Source organism: Mercenaria mercenaria, chromosome 16 (genome assembly GCF_021730395.1).
Source record: "Mercenaria mercenaria strain notata chromosome 16, MADL_Memer_1, whole genome shotgun sequence".
In the NCBI taxonomy this organism is placed as follows: Eukaryota; Metazoa; Mollusca; class Bivalvia; order Venerida; family Veneridae; genus Mercenaria; species Mercenaria mercenaria.
The window spans coordinates 9,054,202-9,078,224 of record NC_069376.1 but is presented as its reverse complement, the minus strand read 5'-3'; the positions used below and the strand labels follow the sequence as shown (position 1 = coordinate 9,078,224).

At 29.8% G+C, this 24,023-nt stretch overlaps 1 protein-coding gene across 1 annotated transcript in view; it reads left to right on the top strand.

The window, feature by feature from the left end:
• LOC128549457 (uncharacterized) overlaps positions 1-24,023 on the top strand; it is a 71,496-nt gene that overhangs the window by 29,445 nt on the left and 18,028 nt on the right. The window lies entirely within an intron of this gene.

Here is a 24,023-nt window from a genome sequence, read left to right as displayed (position 1 = left end):
AATTTATTCAAATCATGAACCCCGGGGTCAGAATTGATCCCGCCCCAGGGGTCACTTGATTTTACATAGAAAAATCTTCAAACATTTTCTAAAAATAAACCAGAAGGCCTAGAGCTTAGATATTTGACATGTATTAGTAGTATAAGAAATACCGATTTTGGCGTTTTGACCCCACTTGACCTCTTATCCCTATTTTATAAGTGGACTTTAACCTTAACCTAAACTTAATATACTAACTTGGTACCCTGAAAATCTTCTTGATCTTTAGTTAAACCGAATGAAAACCTCTGATTTAACTAAAGATGATTTAAAATGAAGAAAGCATATATTTAAAAATGAAAAAAACCAGAAGGAAACTTTAAGAGAATCAGAGATTCTATATTTATACTCCACACTAAAAACAATTTACAATAGTTTTGTCCTTATTAATTAAAATAATTTATAATAAAGTTTAATAGTTTGTTCATTTTGTTTTACATTATTAATTTTTAGTATTTTATACAGTAAATCATACAACGGTACTTTATCTTGTAACATTTTTATGAAAAATAAACAATAATAACCACAGAGTGTACTTGTTTTGTCTTGATATTGTATGTTGTTATACTTGACCCCAGGTATATATTTAATTACTTCTTTTGGTGGAGGAAGTCCAAATGAATCAAAGTACATATTATTTAAGTAACAAGCCCAATGTGTTCCAGACCCAACAGAGTCATCTAAATTGATTATTCCACATTCAACCTTTTCTTTCGTTTTTGATAAACCTGTGGTCTCCGAGAGTTTCACTCTTGGTAAATTATTTCTACTAAATACACCCCTAAAGTTTTTCATTTTTAATTGTTTTACCCATTGTTCAATTTCAAAGTTAGAAATTGGTTTGTTTATAAATTTTATTTTTTTTTACTATAGGAATTCGTCTGTACGGTCTCCGTTGAGAATCAATCTGTATACCCTGGCCATGTCCCTTACCACTTAACAAAGATGTAATCAAAGGTATTCCTAGACTAGCAGCCAACATGCCTAAAAAACCGCCGTCTTGTTTTTGTTTTTGTGTTAATTTAATCACCCCAGATCCTACTAGTTGCTTTCTTTGATTAGGTGTAAGATATGGTGATATAACATTTTTCTTATCATTAGCTACTGAAATCATACCATTTCCAAGTATTTTACTAACACCAGTACTGGCCAGCCCAGACAAAGCGCCGATGCCTAGAGGGGCTAATATTTTTGGAACTATTTTCGCTGCCATTGGAAGAATTGTTTTTCCTAACAAACCAGCCAAAGCTCCTAAAAATCCACCATTTTGACCTTGACTGGACATTTGTTTTTTTTGAAATTGTAATTTCTAATCCCTTCTTATTTCTAATAGACTTTTCAATTTGATTAATTTGTGTTTTTGTTAAAAGTAAAGGAAAGTTTCCACGTAATTGTTCATGTTTTAATCTAAAAGTATGTGGAATTTTATTATTATAAGCTTGTGCTAAATTTTTCTTTTGCCCATCTGTTAGGTTAACTTTATATTCAATATAATTTGATGTCATTATATATAATTTATATTTAATTTATTTCTAAACAATAACAAGTTCATTTCCAACAGTATTTATTTCGACTGTTTCTTCATACAATACAATTGCGTAAACACGAATATTGGCTGCCGGCGGAATATTTAATTTAGCTTTTAATGTAATATGCTTAGGATCTTCTGTTATTACTTCCTTTTTATATTCCAAGTTAAAATGAATAAATCCAAACAAACTTTGAAAATTCAATCTATTTAAAAGACTTCCAGTAGTCTTATTATTTTGTTTATAATAATAATTAATTACATCATCGTATATTCTTGATATACTTGTGTATTCTGTTTCTGGATAAAAAACACCATTACCTACTTCAAGACGACAAGAGCTCAAAGTGCAATTTTCATTTAATGCATTAATTTTAAATGTATCTAATAAATGTGGATTATGTTCTTGTGAATTACTTTTATCAGGTCGTTGTAAATTAACAAATACATGTTGTGGTTTTGTTACACCAGCCGTTATTCTAAAGGTTATATTAGTTTGTTGTGTATCAGTTGATTGCGTCACCATTTCCCGTAGGTATGACCATCTTGCTTTTGTAAATCTTTCAGAAATTAAATTAAGTCCAAATTCATTAAAAACCAAATGTGGAACCCATAGAAAATAATTTTGTTACAATTACTCTACCAGCATCAGCAGCATTAGCTCTAAAAATTAATTCATCATCATCTGTCAGTTGCAGTGTTATTTGAATTTGACTTGGAGGTAAAATATTAGTTTCTAAACCCTGAAAAAATGAATAATTATTTAATGGAATTTTAGTATTTACCTCATTACCACCTTGGAGTAATTCCTTTCTAAATTTGAAACCTGAATTATTATCAGCGGCAGCAGTATCAGTAGTATCTAAATAAATATATTCGTTTGTTCCAGTTGATTTTGCATAATCTTCAGATAGTTCAACCAAACTCTTTACATTTATTACTTTGTACAAATTATTACAATCATATACAATTTTCCCATTTTTTTTAACCACTAACTGATCAATTAATGAAGCTGCATTATTAATTAGAGCAATTTGGTCTCCACCACCATAATTATTACCATTAGCAAGCTTATTTACTTTAAAACTTACTTCAAAATAAGCATTAAACCAATCAAAATACGAGCTTCTATCATAAATTGTAAAGTGATATCCGTTTTTTTGTTGCTTAACATTATTTCCCAAGACAGATATTAAGGCTGTATCTAATTGAATAGGAGTTAATTCATATCTTTCACAGTTTTGTTTTGTTCTAAACATGTATATATTATATATTATTTTATTTTTTATAAATTAATCTGTTAATACGTTTACGATGAGTTGAAGTTCCAGATCCTGACAATAATCTATTTAATCTTATATTAATATCCTCCTCATTATCATTATTATTTTTATTATTATTTTTACTGTTATTCTTTTCTTGTAATTCCTTAGCAATTAAATTACCAACTGCCGGAGCAGGTTTCTTTTTAAATTTTTCAACAATTTTATTAGCAGCCAAATTTCCAACTTCTGTTCCAACCTTTTTGGTTCCACTTTCTAGCGCAGCTTTTCCTGCTGTTTCCAAAGCTTTTTTTCCAGCTGTGCTAATTGAAGATGTGGCTGAACTTGAAAGCAATTTCGTTAAAGTGTCAAAGATACCTGTTCCACGTTTAATTTCTTTTCCTGTGTGAGCATCAACATAAATAAATATTCCTTTATTTTTGTCATAAACTTTTTTGTACATTATATAAAACTAAAACTTATTAATTATTTAATTATTTAATTATTTAATTAATTTCTTTTAAAATTAGTGTAAAACTTGTTTCAACCTCAATAAAATTAATTATTCTACCAAATACATCTGTAATATATATTCTAATTGAATTTATAATATATTTATTAATTTCAGAATATCCAACTCTTTGTGGTTCTTTTGTAAATGGATAAGCTCTTGTTAAATCTGCAGTACTTAAAGCATAGATAATATCACTGAAATTACCATCAACAAGTGAATTATCAATAAGATCGCAATGAATGTAAATTGTATCCACAGAGTTAGTTATATTTGGTGTTGTAGTTCCCCATTCAGTTTTGTTTACAAATTTTTTCTCAAATCCAAGCAATGTATGAAAATTTGATTTTTCTAAATCCAACATAAAATTATCTTTAATTGAAATCAAAATCTTAAAACTACTTAAATCAAATTCCAAACTTATTGGAGCAATGTCTGATTTATCATATGCATAATCACCATTACTTATTAATGTTTCCCTAATATAATTATTAATATCTGTGTAACTGTAAGAACCATTTGTAAATATAATATTTTTCCAATCCTTACCATTATTATAACGAATTCTTTTATTATCATATTCATCACTAATATTATGCCAAGAGTAGGTCATAGTGTTAATACTATCCAAACCAACAACATAAGTTTTATTTTTATCTAAAATTAAAGAACGACTAAATCTGATTGTAAAATCACTCGGAGTATTTTTGTTATTATCTTTAACTGTTTCAGAACTTAATACTATTTTTTGTTCCATTTATATATAATTAAAATTTAAATTCAAGAAAAATAATTTTTATATAACATTTCATGTTCTTTTGGTAAGAGTGAATTCATTTTTAATAGTTTATCAATTATGCTAATACCTTCATTTTTTAGTTCTTCATTATTATTTCCAGCATTAATTGAACCACAAATTAACTCCAACTCATTAACCAATTCTTTTGGATTACATGGACAAACGTCATAACCTTGTCCTCTAATTACTTTTTTAAATTTCATAGATCTTTTATTGATAGGCAATCCTGATTTTTCTGTTAACTCTTTAAATATTTTTCTAGAATGAATTGAATGTTTTTTATTATTGTTATATCTTTTATTAATCAAATCAATCAAATCATTATCTACTTCAGTATTAATTACTTCTTTTCCAGTTCTTTGATCCTTAGCAACCAATTTGTTTTGTCCGTAAAGTTTATTTAAGTTAATAATTAAATTACCATATTGTCCATTTGGTGAAACTTTATATGGGTTATGATATCTTATTCCTTTTCCCATATACTTTTTTCCTTGATTAAGAATATCTTTAATCGTTTCTCTATATTTTCTTAAATTATCCGACTTGGCTATAATTATTTCCTTTTGCTTCAGATCGAGATTTGTGGGATTTTTCTTTCTAGTTATTGAACCAGAATCATTACCCAATTTTTTTATATCCTTTGATGCCTTTTCTATGATATTTTCTACTTCTTCTCTAGTCATTTTTTCATCTGGATCTTTAGATTTGCTGTGAAAAAATTCAAACACTTCTTGTGGTGTATTATATTTTTCACCTAAAAGTGTTAAATCAATTTCTTTATTAAAATCAACTGTAAATTCTTTTGGTCTTGCTCCCAATTCTTCTGATTTTTCAGTTGTATCTTTAATTGTATCATCAGTTGTTCCAGTTATTCCCATCTTTTCTCTTCCATTATCTTCTAATTCTTTTAATTTATCTCCTGGTATCCATCTAACAGGTTCATCCCCCCAATCTACTGGTATATATTCTTGTTGTCTTTTAGATTTTTCAACTTTTCCAGGAGACCCTGTAATTGGTTGCGGTTCTTGGAATATCTGTGGTAAACCTTGATATGTTTGTATATCTTTTATTTCATCACCTAATAACGCTAATTGTTGTTTTATTCCAGGTAATGCTTTTAACTGACTTGATAATTTTTCTTTTTGACTTTCTATTCCTTCAGTAATTGGTTTATAAATTTCAGTGTACATATCCCGATTTGTAGTTTTCTTAATTTTTTCTCTCATTATTTCTTCTCTAAGAGCTCTCATCTTTTGCCCGACTAAGTTTTTTCTTATTCTTATTTCATTAAGTTTTGATTGCATTTATATAATAACGTAAGATAATGTAAGATAATCGGCTGAAACACGGTATTGGTGCTGAAAGTAGTCCCACTTTCTCGAAAAATTAAATTTTTACATACAATATTTCTTTTGTGTAAATTTCAAAGTTTAGACTATCTCCTACCTAAATCAATTTTAGTTTTTAGTAAACATGCATGCATCACTGTTTTATCGATGTTTTCCATCATATGGTATAACAAAAGTTACAGACACTACACTAGGTGTATAACATACAAGAAAAACAAACAAATACTTCAAAACTTTGATTATTTTCACTGTAACATCAATAACAGATTATAAACATTGAAAGTAAAAAACTTAACTGGAAGTGATAAACATCTTGACCAAAAATTTCAGAACATTAATGAAGCTGGTATCAGACAAAAGAAATATAAGCCAAGAAACTTTTCTTTAACTTTCACAAAAAACCCACCAGAAGGTTAGTTAGGCATTTATCTAACACCAAGAACAATATGAACACAAACAAAATCATCAATTCTGTCCTAAAGAACCATAAATTTTGGTAACAGGTAATATTACAGTATACATAGATTTGGTTACAGACACTACTGAAATCTAACATTTCAATGCAGTGGCAGAATCATTTAAAATAATGGCAAATTTCAACACAAAACAACTCAACATTAACACATAAACTAGAATATATGTTCAAATGAATGTTGACTAGATAGAATTAAAGCGCGAACTTATTTTAACATGAATATGTGGGAACTTCACATTAAAATTATGAAAATGAGAACAGTGTAGCCAAGTTTAAAATAGAACAATGTTGAAAACAGTAAAATACTAAATGTAGGTGATTGTTTATTAAATCATTGTCATTGAAATAAACTCTGACTCAAACTGCCTACTGAAATAGAGGCATATTAGTGATCCCGCATTTGGTTACAGACACTACATGGATGTCATGTTTGGTAATGATACTTGTGCTTTTGTCACATGACCATACTTCTTGTACTATCTAGTATAGTCACTTAAAGTAGAAATGTCTATGTGTTATTTCAAGATCAACTTTAAGCTTTAACATATCATTTGACCTGAATCTGAAATGACCCCTTTCATTGACTACTTCCGGAGCTTAAACACAATGCATAATTACATCAGTTGATTCCTGTGAACAATCTTCTTTATCAGGCCAGATGTACACTTTGCCTGACTTCTTCATGTATTTCAGTCGGACATCTGTATCAAATACTCCCATTATTTCTGCTATACACACACAGAGAGGTCCCTTCTTTGGCTTAATCCCAACAGCTACAAAGTCACCAGGGTTGCATTTTTGGGATCCTGTTGGTTTTACCATCTCAGCTGGTTCTTCATGAACTTTACTCTTCTGGGGTTCTATTGCTTTCTCTCTCTCAGTTGGTACTTCCTGAACTTTACTCTTCTTTTCTGCAGTGTTTTGCTTTCCTGTTGACTTTCTCTTCTTTGGAAGCTTTTCTGATGATTCTTTGTTCTGTTCATTTTGCTTGCTCGTCTGTTTTCTTTCCTGGCTTGAATTGTCTTTGATAATTACTAACTTCCGTGCCTCCCAGGCATTAATATGTTCGCTGAAGTACTTTTTCATTTCCTCACACTTTTTCTTTCTAAGTTCTTGTTGAATGATTGGATCAGAGAGAGCTTGCTGCCGTTTTCGTAGTCTTGCCTCCTGTCTCCTTTCCCTATCGACTTTTTTCAGCTCATCATATTTTGCTTTGTTTTCTCTCTGCTTTTTCCTCCATGCTTGTACTTTGAGCCTAGTCTTCTCCCTTCTATCTTTCACTTTCTGCTCATCTTTGCTTGGTTGAACTGTACTTCCTGAAAAAAGAAACAACTGTGTTTTGATTTACGCAAGCTTATGTGTTTATGTATGAAAATGCAAATTTAGATATTTTAAAGCATATTGCTCATGTGTCCTCTTCAATGTATTTATAAGCAAAGAAACTGAAAACCAGCTGTTTCTTTAAGTTAGGTGTCTGATAAAGAAACATGTAGCTTCAGACTGTGTATTTGGTCAATATTTAAGCTTTTAAACTGATTTCACAAACTCTTCAATGTCATATAGAATAGTCTGTTTAATGCATAGGCTGTGTAGTGTCTGTAACCACTTGAACATAAGAACTAGAAATCCTATATTTTGTCAGACCTCATGAAATTGTCATAATTTTGTTGCCTGAATTTACTGATCTCATAATAGTTATTGCAAAAACACTCTATTTACAGTGTGTATTTAAAGAGATTATTGGAAATTGTGCCAGTTGTAAGAAATCTTGGAAATATAACACTTTTATCTACATTATTTATTTTAAAATTTAGCCTGGAATGTCCCAGTATTGTGCCTTATACAACAATATTGTAAAAGGAAACACATTAACTTTTCATTTCATACTCATATGAGGGAAATGGTCATTCACTAAAAATAAGGGGATATTGGTTACAGACACTACAGATTATAGTGTAGCATTGTCAGAACAATAGGAACATACCTGAGTCATCACCAGGGCTTTTTTCATGTTTTCTCCCCATTTCCTAGGGTCGTACCATGGTAAGGAACACAAAAAGCAAATGGTAAACTTTTCTGGATAAATATACAGGTTACATTGTGCTTCAGTGAATAATTCGGAAAAACAATGCCACAAAGATGATGCATTGTTTCATTATACAAGAGTCATTGCATCATATTTTTGCACTTAACGCAGTAGTTCTATGTATGATGCAACATTGCACCATAAAAGAAGGAACTTTCTATACTGTAAAACAAAATAATAGTGACAAAAAGAACAATGATTTTTTTCTTTCCTTTCTATACCTCTTTGTGTAGTGTCTGTAACTTTTTCAAAGTAGTAATTTTCAATGATGTTAATTGATAGAACTATGATTTTTGGCAAACCTGGACATTACATGACTACACATTAGCCAATGTAGGATTTATACTTTTGTATTGAGAAACAATGAAAATATTACAACATAAACTTTTAATGGTTACAGACACTACAGAATTTTAAATTTAAGTATTTTGCAAAGAACTGTTGTTCATGCCTAAACCTGTACTAGCCCAGAATTATTAATGTTTTTTATACTTACCATAACAAATAACTGTTAGGTTAATGTCAATGAAAGTTCAATTTACTTTTATTTTCTACCAATTATTGGGTTATAACAATAAGCATATGTTTGATTTTTAACTGTTTAAACAAACCATTGCTGATTGTATTTTACTCATAAAATCCATAATTTATGACCGATTTCAAAAATTAAATCAGCAAAACGTGCGGGACAGATGTCTGTATAAATCCATATCAATTGATGTACCATTACTTATTGAAATTTTGGGTATTCTTCATTCTCTTGATAATTTTTTTTCAAGTGGGACTGCATAACGCTAAAAAATAGCCAATTTTGGAGCATATTTCCAAACATATCTCAAGAACGGGTAATACTAGCCTCTTGAAATTTTCAGAAAAGTGAGATAGTCAACTTCTAGTCTGGTCAGTCTTTAAAATCTGTCCCTATCTTATATATTTTTCTGTGCCATTGATATAACATAAAAAAAGCTAATCAGCACCAATACCGTGTTTCAGCCGAATGTAAAATAATGTAAAATAATGTAAGATAATGTATTATTATATATAAATGGAAATTCCAAATTATGGTACAAAAAATTGATAAATCTAATAACTTTAAACAACATTATCCTTTTATGCCAGATTCATGTTTTAGAATGTTAATATGTGGATCTTCTGGATCTGGAAAAACAAATACATTAATGCATATACTTCGAAAACCTCTTATATATTATGATAAATCATACCTATATGCTAAAAACCTAGAACAATCTAAATATCAAGATTTAATTAACCAATTAAGTCAAATTGCAAAAAAATTTTAAAGTAGATCCAAATGAAATACTTGAATATTCGGCCGATTCCAACCAAATTGAACCTTGTGAGAATCTTGAATCAGAAAAACAAAAAGTAGTAATATTTGATGATTTCTGTATGTGAAGATAAAAAGGTTCAGAATGAAATAACAAAATACTTTATTCAAGGACGTCACAAAAACTGTTGTGTTATTTATTTAAGTCAGTCTTACTATAAAACACCAAAAGACATCCGTATTAACTGTTCACATTATATTTTATTTGAAAGTCCAGGTAAACGAAAAAATGATATGATTTGTAATGAACAAAATATTAACCCTAAATCTTTTGCTAATGCAACAAATCAAAAATATGATTTCATATATATTGACAAACCAAGGAAGTTTTTTAGAAAAAACTTTACTGGTAATATATAATGGGAGTTTTTAATAATATAGAACAAATAAGTGAACCTGACAGTATAAGTAAAGTTAAATTTGATATTGATTTAAGTGATTATGCTACTAAAAAACAATTCAAAAAACTTAAAAAGGAAACGGAATCGTATCTTCACAGAAATAAGGAACTTGATAACACAATGAACAGAGCATTGGATATGGGAGGTAATGAAATAATCAACCTAGGAGATCCAGATAAACCCAACGATGCAGTTTCAAGACGGTTTATGTATAAAAAAGTTCAAAGTGTAATAGATGACTATAATCTTGAAGACATCAAATCTATAAAACAGACATTAGAAGAAGAAGTAAAGAATATTGAAGATTTAACAAAAGACTTAAAAAACAATTCATTATTAATAGTTCAATTACAAGGTAAACTCGGAGAAGAAATGAAAGCTACAGTTGATTCTATTAAAGAACTTGAAGAGAAATCTGATTTGACAGATGACAACATAAAAGAAGTATTTAGAGTCAATCTAAACATTTTACACAAGCAACATATGGAATTAAAAGATAGTATGATTAAACATGAAGAACTAAAAGACAAGATTATTGAAGCTGAGAAAAAGTTACAAAATATGTATCAGTTAGAAATCAAAACAGAAGTAAATAAACTAAATACTGAAACTGAAAAAAAGAATCAAGATTTATTAGAATTTATTTCAAATTAACTTGCAGAATATAAATCTGAACTGGAAAAGGCAGCTTCACAAAGAGGTGATGACCATGACACAGCATTAGATAACCTTAAAAAAGAGCTCAATTCTAAACTAGATGACTTTAAAAAACAAATTCGAGTTTGGATTAGTACTGTTGACAACCGTCATAATTTAAAGTATGCAGACTTAAGTAATATTACAAAAAAATTACAAGAAGATATTAATGAATTTAATGCTAAAGTTGAAAAACATAAAAATGAACTTGACTTTGTAGTTGAAAAATCAGTTACACAAGGAGAATCAATTACTGCTAATGCTAAAGCAATTAACACAATTAATGATCAGCTAGAAAATTTTAAGAAACAACTTCGGAACTTGATTAGTACTGTTGACACACGCCACAATTTAAAGTACGCGGAATTAAGTACACTTACAGAAATGTTAGAAAAAGATATCAGCGAATTTAATAATAAAGTTGAAAAACATAAAAATGAACTGGACTCTGTAGTTGAAATATCAGCTAAACAAGGAGAATCAATTACTGCTAATACTAAAGAAATTTCTACTAATACCCAAGAAATTACAAAAGTAAAAAATGCTTTTCTAAAACAAGAAACACAATTAGCTAGAACAAAGGGTGTTGTTGACAATTTATCTGCTTCTGAAGTTGCTACAACAAAACGATTTGATGATTTAGCTGAAATAATTCTTAACTTAAAAGGAAAGATAGAAAAGATAGAGAAGAATTGGAAAAAGAACTAGAGAAAATAAAGACGCGAAGTGTTTCTTTTGAATATAACACGGTTTATAATGAAGGAGAACCCATTGTAGTAGCATATTCATACATAAAATTGAAAAAGTTTTTGATCGCCACGGTGTCTTGATATATTCATTATATGATAATATAATAATAGTGGTGCGGGCTATTTTAGTGCATTTAATTTGGTATCTGGAAATATCGTAGATTATACAGATTTTATAAACACAAACCAAGAATATAAACTAGCTGTACCGGATGTGCTATTAAAAAATGTGTCCTCAGTAAAAAACGCCGGAATTTATATAATAGATATCAGGTTTTTTATACTGGCGTCCCACCAGTCGACAAAATGCAAAATACACATTTTCTTTTTAGTGGTGGCAAGAGGGTTTTACAGGTACATTTCCTGGTGGAGTGTAAATATAACATCCAAGATCGATGATAGTGGGCCCGAAGCGGGCAGTGTATGTATGTATCAGAAAAAAATTAAAATTTATTTAACAGAAAGGACAATGTTTGACATTCATCCTTATGACGATTCATCATCTACAGAAATACCATTTGTTCTTATGTTGGATAGTTATGTCAAATTCTACATATTGGAGGAATATATAAATTATAAAGAAAGCAAACTTTTGGAGGAATATATAAATTATAAAGAAAGCAAATTTTTTGATTACAACTTTAATTAAAACTTTATTTAATTACTGTGTTTTTATTTAACTGGAATAATTAATATAATGGGAATATTTAATAATATAAATGAAAAAGTAAATAAAATAGAAAAACAAATAATAAGAAAACCTCCATTGTTTCTAACATGTTATACTCAAGATACCGGTAGTGGACTATTTCAATGGAAAACTGTAAATGCTAGTCCTGGTTTAGTTCAAAATGGTAATAATTTAAGAATTAATTTTAATTGCATTTTAATTATTCTTGTTGATGCAATTAAATTAGATAAAGGAGAAGCTAAATTACAACTAAAAAATAAAGAAAATGTAATTCTTCAAAGTTACAATGCAAAAAATAACAGAAAAAATGAATCTATTTCTATTAATTATGCTAATGAATTTAAAATAAATGATGTTATTTATATTAATTCTTTAAACGTTATGAATATTCAGTTAACAATTTATGGTTCTATAATTTAAGAGTTAATTTAAGAATTAATTTAAGAATAAGCTAATGTATCAATACCATTGTCAAGAATATATCTTTTATCGTCATAACATGATAAAGATGTTTTATTTATAACATAGCTGGAAAAATTATGCTTATCAGAACGAATAATTTAAAGGTGTGATTAGTTTGGGTTGAATTTAACAAAGTATCTTTGTAATTTTTATGAACTATTGTTTTCTTAACAACAAGTTTTTTAATTCCTTTACATTTTTTAACATTAACTTCGTTTTCTAATAAATATGAATACATTTTACTTCTTAATCCAACAAATTCAACAATGGGAATGCCGGCAGCTTCATCTTTAAATTTTCCAATTACTTTTTTATTATTGTCGAAATAAAATTTTGAGTTGTTATCGTAATCACTATTATCAAATAAATCTTTGTCCTTATAAAAATCCTCATATGCATCTTTGGTTTTTATTTCATAACATAATGAATCAGTGTCAGTGAATAGTAATTTACAATTACCCTCGTACTTTTCCTTAATATAATTATAATGAAAATCATACATTAAATATTTTGATAAATCTAGAATGCACATTCCAACATAACAAGGTCTGTTTAATAGCAAACTTTCTTTTATTCTATGAATACCAAACAAATTCTTGTTAAACATCGTTGAACTAACAAATGAAGGTTTTGCTATATATTTTAATAAAAGGTTTTCATCATGAGTTAATTTAATATTAACCCTCTTGCGTAAATTTTCCATCGTAATACCGAATACAGAGTTGTTCATTAACTTAAAAAAGTCCTTTTCAAATGAATTTTTTGCTTTAGATCTTTTTTGAGTATTAAAATCAATATATTTTTTTAACCAAGTTAATATTTTGTGTATTTTTGTTACTTTTAACCCTAATTGTATATATTGTTCAAGATTTTTATAATGAACTACATAATTTTGTTTTTTCAAGTTGGAACTAATTTTTTTACATTACTTTTTCCTATTTCAAATTCTGTTTTAATATTTTTACTATAATTGGAAAGCCATTCGTCTGGTATTTTAATTTTTTCAGGAGCTAAAGGATAATCATTATGTACGTATGTAATTCTTTTGGATATTCAAGATCACATTCAACTATAAAGTTAGTTTTACCTTTTGCAATTAATTTCTTGAATTGTTTTTCGGATATAAATTTAAAGTTTCCAGAGGGCAAAGGTTGACACATGGCCCAACCGTAAAGGTTATTGGCGTCGAGGTACAAAATGTATTTGCTGTCAAGTTTAGGATCATAATCTTTCATATATTGATTGTTTGCTTTACTGTATCTGTTTGAAATATAACTTATTCCTCCTCTCAGTCCCTTTTCAATAAAAAGATACATATCAATATCAATTATTAAATCTAACTTAATTCCAGTCATTTTTAACATTGCATCCCAAGCTAAACCAGGGCTACTAAAATAATGACAAGGATCTAATTTGTAGTACTCTAAACATAGTTTTCTAAAATTTTCGAATACATCAGCTAAAAGTAATACGTCAGTTTTTAAATATAGATCATGATATTCTCCCATTGTTTTAGTTTTAAATTTATTCCAAACATTTTTAGCATGTTCATATTCGTTGTCAGATATGTGTGTTTCATTTAAAATTGAATAAAAATCTTCTTTAGAAGGTAATTTTGTTTCTTTAAATTTTTTAAATGAATCCATGTAATCATATGGATAAACACCTTTTGTTTTTAATATTTCTAGTGTAACCGAAGGTTCCAGCTTCGCTATATTTTTATCAAATTAAGTTGAAGTGTATTCAAATTCTGGAATATTTTTTACTAGGTTATCCAATGATTGAGACATAAATTGGAATGAATCAATAAAGACCAAGTCGGAAATCATAAATGCCATATATCTTTCCATATTGTTAGGAATAACATTGATTTCTTTTTTGAATTTTCCTATTTGTTGCATAATAAAATGACCGTCATAACCTCTTAAATTATGAAAAATAATAGGAATTTTGTGTGTTAGTCTAAAATTAATATTACATTCTGAGTGAGCACTTCCTCTGAATTTTCCTGTTATATGACAGTGGTCTCTTACTTTGATTGAATCTTCTATATACTCTTTTATAAACTTTTGTTTTTTAAATTCACTTTCATCTTTTTTTAGACATTCTTAGTTCTTTGTTAAAGTTAACACTAAATATTTCTTTACAATATTCCTCTTCCTCAAGCATTTTTTAATAAACTTATAAACTGCATTAGGACCTCTATAAATCTGGGTTGGTTTAGTATAACTGTTATCATAACAACAAACAACTTTATAGCCGTAACCACAATCTATATGATTTTGATATGGTTCAGTAAATGAAGATTCAGTTGATGGTAAAGCAGTTAAAACTTTTTTAGTTATTGATTCAAAATCAGCATAAATTACAAAAGGTACTGCTAAACCTTTATGATAATTTTTAAATTGTACTTTACTTCCCTCTTTTGGCATTTTAACACCCTGAACACCATTGATAGCTAAACAATTTTCAACATGTTCATTTAATATTCTTTCTTGAGTAAAATGTTGTAAGCAACTTTTACAAAAATATTTTCTATGTTGGTCTTTGGTTTTGTTAGTCATTAATCTATTAAAGTCTTTTATCCAAACATAATGTTGGACTACAGTGGCTTTAGCCCTCTTACAGTCATCATCAGTTATTTTATCATTAGTAATTAGCAACATGTCACAATGTTCTTCGTTTTGATATTTTGATATGTACAATGGATAAATACTATTTTCTTCATAACCAAATATATTAAATGATATTTCATTTAAAACTTCTATTTTAGGTATTTGATTTAATGTAACGGGAAACTTTATTCCAGTATAATCAAGATCGTTTATATGTTTTTTATATTTTGAAATTTTTTGAGGATCTTTTTCAACAGGAAATTTATAAGCTAAATGACACCATCTAAAACATTCGTTATCATCATTCTTTATATTTATTAATCCTTTCATTGGATGTTGTAATTTCTTTGGTAACTCTAAATAACTTGAAGCAGCCAGTGGACTATACTTATATCTATTTATATAATGAGCATCAACTGACTCTATTCTCCAGCCGCTTCCTTCAGAAATCCAATTACCAATTCTATTTATTATTTCATCAAAAGCTTGACGTAAAGTTTTTTTTATTTCATTTGTGTTAATAATTTCTAAAGCCTTTGATTGAAAATAAGCTGATTTATAAATTGTATCAGTTGCACTCATTTTTACAAAAGTTAATTTTAAAACAACGTTTATTTTTATACCTTTTAAAGTTTTAAGTTCAGATTTAAGTATTTCATAAGAGTCGTTTATAGTTAAATATAATTGATTCTTTGGATCTTGTCTATATGTAATTTTAATTTCAAATTTCTTATAATATTGTTTTGTAGATCTCTCAATTTCCATCTATATATTATATTTAGAAAAAAATCACTAAGGAAAAAAGGATTAAAAAATAATAAAATAAATAAAGTTTAAGAAGAACTAAAATATTTAAATTTATATCTTTTTCCGCTGGTTTTTGATATTCCACTTTTAACTTGGTTTTTTCCTTTGCAGCACATTGTTATTAACCCTGAATTAATATTAAGGTCTTTGGATGCTGCATAAGTGCTTATATATGTTTTTTCTTCATTAGTATCATAATTGGTTGCAATAACTTTTTTAGGATTGTTTCGAATATTATTTGGTCTGGGACAATTACATAATCTTTCAGCATTTTCTTCTTCAGTTAATAGACAACCACAGTCCCATTCAAATAAATTATTTTTAAAAAGATAAGGATCTATAACATTTTGTAATTTATAAATGACATGATTTTTATATTCATCGCTAACTATTTGATTAAGTTTAGATTTAATAACATTTCATCTTTTAAGAACTTTTTTATATGAATTTTTGTCTGGATTCATTATTTCTCCTAAAGTGCTAGATAATTTTGGCATAATCATTCTATCTATCTTTCTATTAACCATCTATATATAATATACTTATAGAAAAAAATCTTTAAAAACGCACCTAATGAAATTATATTGATTTGAGAAATTGTTTATATTATCTATATCTTTTGAATAAGATTTTAAAGTCATTTTTTCTAAATTGTTATCAACTGTTAAAATTATAATACCTTCTTTAGACATTCTGTTTAACCATTCTTCGTGTAATTTGTGTAGTTTTTCTAAATAATTTAAACCAACTCTATTTTCTTCCATTCTGTTTCTTTTTTGAAGTCTTTTAAGACATATTTCTGGGTCGGTTTTAACATAAACAAATCCATCAATTGGGTTTTTTCCGTATGGTTTTATAATATGATCAGTTAAGAAAAGATTGTATACTGCCCACTCGGGGTCATTTATAACACCGTTGTCGTGATCTTGTTTTGTAAAAACGTTACTGTTAGTTAAATAACAACGTTCAAGGACAGAAACACCATCAAACTGTTTAGCAGAAGATAACATTTTTATATGACTGTTTAAAGTTGTTAGCTGAAAAGGAAATAAATATTTGGAAGGTTCTTGAGCAGCAAGTTCAAAAAGGTTGTATGAATTTCCGCTTGGATTAAAGGCTTTGCCTCCGAAGGGTGTAGCCCTGTCCATAACATTTTGCCATTCGTGAATTGGTTCTGGAATTATATTAAAATTAGGATTATATTCTTTAATAATATCTAAAAACGTACTTTTTCCTGATGCAAAATTACCTTCAACTGATATAATTTTTCTCATTTATATAAAATACTTATAGAAAAAATCTTTAATAATCTTTATTAACCTTTAATACAACTCTTCTTCTTTTTTACTTTTATATCCGTTAAGTTTAAATTCCTTCATATGCATTTCAAGAGGTGTTGAATAATTTTTTTCTTTCTGCATTTCTAATAGTATTGTAAAAATATCCTGAATAACTTTATTTGGATCTTCTTTATTTACTTTTCCGATCCGTGCTTTTGTTATGTTGTTTTATTTTGTGATGATGTGTTTTTAAAATAAATTTCTTGTCGTCAAGTTTTAGTCTATTAGTAAATATGGTAATTATTGTTGGAACAGCGCCAGCAACTGCTACAAATATAGGAATAGCTGGAACAAGTGCTAATGCAGCTGAGCAACCAAAAATACCTGCTGTAATATATAACCCAGTACTTACTCTCCCACAAAATTTATAACTTTTTCTGTTAGCAGCAGCTAGTTTAGTTAAGTGAATAATTAATTGATCTATTGTTTCTATTCCATTATTATTAGAAATTAGATTTTTATTACTCATTTATATAATTAATATTAATATTTTTCAACTTAAATTTCTTCCAATTCACTAAACGGAACCCAACTATTAAATTTTTCATTGTAACCTTTCCATTTTACTAAAGCTTGTTTTTTCTTATAGTCTCGTGTGATAACTTTTTCTATTCTAAAAACTTCTTGTGTAGTAGGTAAAAGTTCTTGTTCATAAAATGAACCTTGAATTATTTCATCATTTAAATCTTTAATAGTGTATGTTCTGGGATTTGTATTATTAATTCCATAAATTATAAATATTTCCTCTGTCCAGTTTGGTGTATATCCTTTTTCAAAATGTCTTTTAAGTTTACTTAAGCGAAGTCGATCACAAATTTTAAATTTTGCTTTACTCTTTGGTGTCTTTAAATTACCATATAAATTAAAGTAAACAGTACCTTTATTTAAGTTTTTACTAGCTTCGGTTGGTGTCATTTTTATACTAGAGTGTTTTGTTTTGTTATATTTATCAACCATATCCTGCAAATTATCTAAATAAGTATAAGTATTATTTGCTGTAAAATATTTCCACATTATTCTTTTTAAACTTCTATTAAATCTTTCAATAACTACAGCCTTTCCTTCATTAAATGTATGATACATATTAATCTTATATTTATTTAAAAATGATTCAAACTTTTTATTATAAAATTCTTTTCCTTCATCTACCCATAAATTTTGTGGAATCCTTGCAGTCTTCGGGGACTTTCGTCCCTGAAATCTATCTTCAGAAATTATTTTTTCAAATGCTTCAGTAACAGATTCTCCAGTTTTATTCTTTAATGGAATAACCCAAGCATATTTACTGAATATATCAATAACGGTTAACAAGTACTTTACTCCTTTATTATATTTTGAAAAAGCTTGCATGTCAACTAAATCAGCTGACCAAGTATCATCAATGTCATTAACTATCACTCTTCGTTTCCTAAATTTTCTTTTAATTGGTTTGTGTAATTCTTCTGCTAATTCATCGCTCCATGTGATTCCGGGGGTATACTCTACCCCCTTTTCCCGTTTTTTGACTTTTGTCCCAGCCCAAGTTTGTATTTCGTTTTAATTATAGGTTTCACAACTAAATGTTTGCAATCTTTTCCCCAAATGTTTTTGATTTAGTGTTATTTAAGTCGGAAAGCATTTGCTTATCGCTTTTTTGTTTACTTACTTCTGAAGAACTATAACAGATATCATGATCCCTACATATTGCATCTAGTTCATTTATGGGTTGTCCATTATCTAAAGCGTTTCCAGGCCCACAATAACGAAAACCCGGAAGTGTTAACCCCTTTTTAGGTAATAAAGGTAACATTGCTTTGTGAATATCAATTGCACCTCCAGAACGTTTAACAAATTGTGTTTTTATATTACCACAGGATGCACACAACATAAGTCTACCATTTTTTGTTGTAACATATTGAGGGTATATACTATCAGTAAATTTCCTTTCTTTTACACAATATATTTGTTTTTGATTCATTTATATTATATGTATTTTAAATTATTAAAAAGCATTTTTACTAAAAAATGGGTTCCGGTAGGACTCGAACCTACACCCTCCTAAAATTGTGATTAACACAGAATAATGATAATACTTAAATGCTCTAATACCTTAACGCGGTTATGTTGTATAACATTAAAGAACTATGTTCGTAAATGTTGTATAAACAACTGAAATCACTCAACCGTTTGAGTATGGCATAGGCATACGCATGGTTGAACAATATTTATTAAAAAAGTGCAAAAGCCGTGTTGTGTACATTTATTTTAACCCCGACGCCAGGTAGAATTTATTACGTGCACACCCGACGCCGGGGTGAACCATTAGTCTTTCCTAAGAGACCTCATCTGTAGGCTCACCATACAGCTGGTTTTTCCTAAATCATCAAACCTGCCCGGTTTTGCAGCCAGAATCACCTTCAACCCCATTGTTCGTTGCCTCTCGAAACCTTCGAAATTAGAGACAAGAACGAAGTAAGGCAATTCAGTGCTATTACAACATTGACGGAAGAATTCTTTATGTGCACAACCAGTCAATGTCATAACAGCAGGCTGTAACCGTTAACAGACAAGACGACCCAGTACACAAACCATACTGCAAGCTACCTTTAAACAGACAAGGAAACGTCAGATAAACTTCCGGAACTAAGCGTAACCACAACTCGACTCAATGATATAAAAGTTACTGTTCTTATATAACGTATATTCTTTATTATAATAATGTTATGGTTTTGAAATTATCATAATTTTATTTTTCATGTGTTATAATTTATTCAATTACTTTTTGTTTTTAAATAATAACAACTCCTAAAGTAATTTTATTCTTCCAATATTAATTAAAATAATTTGTATGAATTTCAGTTATCAAAGGGAGATATTACTTGTTTTTTTAATTTCAATTATTAAAGGGAGATAGATTTGTAAATAACCTGACCTTGTTATATTTGTTATATATAGCATTTGGTTTTCCCGGTCTGTGTTATTTTTAGTTTGAAATTTTCTTGTTTCATGGGTAATTATTAATGTATTTATTGGTACTGTGTACATTTTGTGTCGTTTCTAATGTCTTTAACAGTTGTTTTATCTATGTAGAAGGATTACAAAACAAGGAAGTAGAAGGGTGATTTAAGCAAAAAATAAATGTGGTCTAAATTCAACCACATTATATTTTACTTCCTGTATGCTATATTAGGCCAAACTTATTCTACATTTTGTCTCTCGGTGTAGTGTTTAAAGTTTTTAAGTGGAAACTATTTTTGAATAAAAATATATGTTTTCTTCATTTTAAATCATCTTTAGTTAAATCAGAGGTTTTCATTCGGTTTAACTAAAGATTTAAAAGATTTTCAGGGTACCAAGTTAGTATTTTAAGTTTAGGGTAAGGTTAAAGTCCACTTATAAAATAGGGATAAGAGGTCAAGTGGGGTCAAAACGCCAAAATCGGTATTTCTTATACTACTTGTATTATTGCCTAGTGGACCTCTACAAAATTTATTCAAATCTTGACGATATTCTGCGGCCACAAGCGGGCAAAACTACGATCCACGATTTTTGACAATTTCTGGAAACGTTGGAGAAAGGGGCATTAAACAGCACTGCGTGAAACATTTTATCACTGATAAATTTCAGTATTTCACTGAAAAAAATGTAAATAGATAAATGGCTCAATTTTATCATTTCTGCATCCATTTCCACTACCACTATAATATTTTTACAACTTCAACTACTCAGTCTACTGTTACCTCGACTAGCTGAAATCTAGACATACATGTTCAGGTCACTGGTTCGAGCCCGGTGGCGACATACACTTGCAGTTATCATTCGTCATCCAGAGCTGTTTCAAGTTGGGTCACAAACAGGAAGGTACCATTTCCTGTGACAGTTTTTAGCTCGACTATTCGAAGAATAGTCTAGCTATTCTACTCACCCTGGCGTCGGTGTCGGTGTCGGCGTCGGCGTCACACCTTGGTTAAGTTTTTGCATGCAAGTACATACAGCCATCAGTTAAAGGCATATAGCTTTGAAACTTATTTTTTCTTTTTCTAAGTCAATTACCAACCTCTCTGGGTCAAGTCCCATAACTCTGACATGTATTTTGAGCAAATTATGCCCCCTTTTGGACTTAAAAAATTTTGGTTAAAGTTTTACATGCAAGTTACTATCTCCAAAACTAATGCAGATATTGATGTGAAACTTCACATGTGTCTTCGGGGTTATAAAACCAGTTGATAGCAACAAGTCCCATAACTCTTTCATTTTGGCCAAATTATGCCCCCTTTTGGACTTCACCTTTTTTTAGCTCACCTGTCACATAGTGACAAGGTGAGCTTTTGTGATCACCCTTCGTCCGTCGTCCGTCGTGTGTGCGTCCGTCCGTGCGTCTGTCAACAATTTCTTGTCTGCACGATAGTGGTTTCATTTATGATTTTATTTTAACCAAACTTACACACAACTTGTATCACCATAAGATCTCGGTTCCTTTCTTGAACTGGCCAGATCCCATTATGGGTTCCAGAGTTATGGCCCCTGAAAGGGCCAAAATCAGCTATTTTGACCTTGTCTGCACAATAGCAGTTTTATTTATGATTTGATTTTTACCAAACTGGCACACAACTTGTATCACCATAAGATCTTGGTTCCTTTCTTGAACTGGCCAGATTCCGTAATGGGTTCCAGAGTTATGGCCCCTGAAAGGATCAGAATTAGCTATTTTGCCCTTGTCTGCACAATAGCAGCTTCATTTATGATTTGAATTTAATCAAACTTAAACAAAACTTGTGTTGCCATAAGATCTCAGTTCTTTTATTGAACCGGCCAGATTTCCTGATGGGTTCCAGAGTTATGGGCCCTGAAGGGGCCAAAATTAGCTATTTTGACCTTGTCTGCACAATAGCAACTTCATTTATGATTTGATTTTAACCAAACTTGCACACAACTTGTATCACCACAAGATCCTGGTTCCTTTCTTAAACTGGACAGATTCCATCATGGGTTCCAGAGTTATGGCCCCTTAAATGTCCAAAATTGGCTATTTTGGCTTTTGCAGCCATAAAGAGACTTCATTTATGGTTTTATTTGATACAAACTTCCAAAATATCTTCAACAACAATAAATCTTGGATTCCATGACAAATCAGATCCATTCGTAGTTTCCAGAGTTATTTTATATCTGATTACCTCCCCTGACTGTAGTCAAAATGGATTTATATCAGTAAGTACTTACAGGACTTATTTGAAATTTCATTATTGTCATTAGTTGGACCGAGGCAGTCAGGGTATATAACTATGGACTGATTTTATGTCAAATTACCTCCCTTTATTTTTAATTTAAAATGGGTATATCTCCGTAACTAATGAAGATACTGATCTGAAATTTCATTTATTTTAACAGATTTATTTGACAGATCCTTCTTTTGTTATCTTACAATAATTTTCTTTTGAATTACTTCCCTTTTACGTTACTATAAATAGCCTATTTTTAGTAACTTTTTATTATTGGCCGTAGGGAAAAACTGAGACCACTTTTCTGTGGTACAACATGGATGGTACCTCCAATTTTTAGGTGTATTTTGACATATCTGTACCTTGTAAGAATTTTGTTTTTCTTTTTGGTTAAATTTCTTTCCTTTGTTGTTCCTGTCCTTTGGACTTAGATATTTTTTCTGAGGACCTTCTTGTCCTCAAGTGCAATGATAACATGTGAGCGATATAGGGCCATCATGGCCCTCTTGTTTCGAATGTCTCTCCGAATGTCTAATGCCTCTCAGATAGGCATTCGCCTATTCTTTTCGAATGTCTCTCCGAATGTCTAATGCCTCTCCGATAGGCATTCATCTATTTTTTCGAATGTCTCTCCGAATGTCTAATGCCTCTCAAATAGGCATTCACCATTTTTTCGAATGTCTCTCCGAATGTCTAATGCCTCTCAAATAGGCATTCACCATTTTTTCGAATGTCTCTCCGAATGTCTAATGCCTCTCAGATAGGCATTCACCTATTCTTTTCGAATGTCTCTCCGAATGTCTAATGCCTCTCAGGTAGGCATTCGTCTATTCTTTTCGAATGTCTCTCCGAATGTCTAATGCCTCTCAGATAGGTATTCGCCTATTCTTTTCGAATGTCTCTCCGAATGTCTAATGCCTCTCTGAGAGGCATTCGTTTCGAATGTCTATCCGAATGTCTAATGTCTCTCTGAGAAGCATTCGTTTCGAATGTCTATCCGAATGCCTAATGCCTCTCTGAGAGGCATTCGTTTCGAATGTCTATCCGAATGTCTAATGCCTCTCTGAGAGGCATTCGTTTCGAATGTCTATCCGAATGTCTAATGCCTCTCTGAGAGGCATTCGTTTCGAATGTCTATCTGAATGCCTAATGCCTCTCTGAGAGGCATTCGTTTCGAATGTCTATCTGAATGCCTAATGCCTAACCCACTGCCAACTTCACGGACCTTAATTTTGCAAAGTTTGAGAAGTTTTAAATTTGTAAAACATCCTGCATTACTACATTTAGAGGTAAAAGGCTCAATATAAATTGTCTGTTTTCACCAGGCTAGGCGTTCGTTTGGTTTTCCGGCACTTCCCGGGTCTATCCGGCATACGCCGATGTGCGCCGATCTAAAAAGATAGGCAAAGCGGCACATCATATATATATCATATATTGCGTTATAAAATCGGTTATACATCTAACAAAATTTGTTAATAAAATGTAACAGTAAAGGTAGAAATATACTACAAGAAATATTTCGCTAACTTTATTTATGACAAGGCCTCAATATGAGATTATGCTCGATAAATTGGAAATTTATCCTTTTTTTATTTGCAGCTCACGTTGGTGGCTTAAGCTGAAGCATTCGTTTATTATTCAGCTGGCGGAAATTATTTTGGCCCTAT